Raw genomic sequence first — 1758 nt, forward strand, 5'->3', positions numbered from 1 at the left:
TTGGAAATTTTAAATCACAGTTTCAATTTCATTACTTTTGATTGGTCTGTTCATATTTTCTGTTTCTTCCTGGTTCAGTCTTGGAAGGTTATTCATTTCTAAGAATTTGTCCATTTCTTCCAGGTTGTCCATTTTTTTGGCATATAGTTACTTGTAGTTGTCTCTCATGATCCTTTTTACTTCTGCAGTGTCAGTTGTTACTTCTTTTTCATTTCTAATTCTGTTGATTTGAGTCTTCTCCCTTCTTTTCTTGATGAGTGTGGCTAATGGTTTATCAATTTTTTTTATCTTCTCAAAAACCAGCTTTTAGTTTTATTGATCTTTGCTCTCGTTTCCTTCATTTCTTTTTAATTTATTTCTGATCTGATCTTTATGATTTTATTCCTTCTACTAACTTTGGGGTTTTTTTTTTTGTTCTTCTTTCTCTAATTGCTTTAGGTGTAAGGTTAGGTTGTTTATTTGAGATGTTTCTTGTTTCCTGAGGTAGGATTGTATTGCTATAAAATTCCCTCGTAGAACTGAGTTTGATGCAGCCCATAGGTTTTGGGCCATCGTGTTTTCATTGTCATTTTGTTTCTAGATATTTTTTGATTTCCTCTTTGATTTCTTCAGTGATCTCTTGGTTATTTAGTTGCATATTGTTTAGCCTCCATGTGTTTGTATTTTTTACAGTTTTTTTTTCCTTTAATTGATATCTTGTCTCATAGTGTTATGGTCAGAAGAGATACTTGTTATGATTTTCAATTTTCTTAAATTTACCAAGGCTTGATTTGTGACCCAAGATATGATCTGTCCTGGAGAATGTTCCATGAGTACTTGAGAAGAAAGTGTATTCTGTTGTTTTTGGATGGAATGTCCTATAAATATCAATTAAGTCCACCCTGTTTAATGTATCATTTAAAGCTTGTGTTTCCTTATTTATTTTTATTTTGGTTGATCTGTCTTATATGGGTCTTGTTTTTATATCCATTCAGACAGTCTATGTCTTTTGGTTGGAACATTTAATCTGTTTACATTTAAAGTAATTATCAATATGTATGCTCCTATTACCATTTTCTTAATTGTTTTGGGTTTGTTTTTGTAGGTCTTTTCCTTCTCTTTTGTTTTCTGCCTAGAGAAGTTCCTTTAGCATTTGTTGTAAAGCTGGTTTGGTGGTGCTAAGTTCTCTTAACTTTTGCTTGTCTGTAAAGGTTTTAATTTCTCCATCGAATCTGAATGAGATCCTTGCTGGGTAGAGTTATCTTGGTTGTAGATTTTTCCCTTTCATCACTTTAAATATGTCCTGCCACTCCCTTCTGGCTTGTAGAGTTTCTGCTGAAAAATCAGTTATTAACCTATGGGGATTCCCTTGTATGTTATTTGTTGCTTTTCCCTTGCTGCTTTTAATATTTTTTGTTTGTATATAATTTTTGATAGTGTGATTAATATGTGTTTTGGCGTGTTTCTCCTTGGATTTATCCTGTATGGTACTCTCTGCACTTCCTGGACTTGATTGACTATTTCCTTTCCCATATTAGGGAAATTTTCAACTATAATATCTTCCAATATTTTCTCAGTCCCTTTCTTTTTCTCTTCTTCTTCTGGACCCCTATAATTTGAATGTTCATGTGTTTAATATTGTCCCAGAGGTCTGTGAGACTGTCCTCAATTCTTTTCATTCTTTTTCTTTATTTTGCTCTGTGGTAGTTATTTCCACTATTTTATCTTCCAGGTCACTTATCTGTTCTTTTGCCTCAGTTATTCTGCTATTGAATCCTT

The sequence above is a fragment of the Physeter macrocephalus genome, chromosome 7 (assembly GCF_002837175.3).
Source record: "Physeter macrocephalus isolate SW-GA chromosome 7, ASM283717v5, whole genome shotgun sequence".
Taxonomy (NCBI): Eukaryota; Metazoa; Chordata; class Mammalia; order Artiodactyla; family Physeteridae; genus Physeter; species Physeter macrocephalus.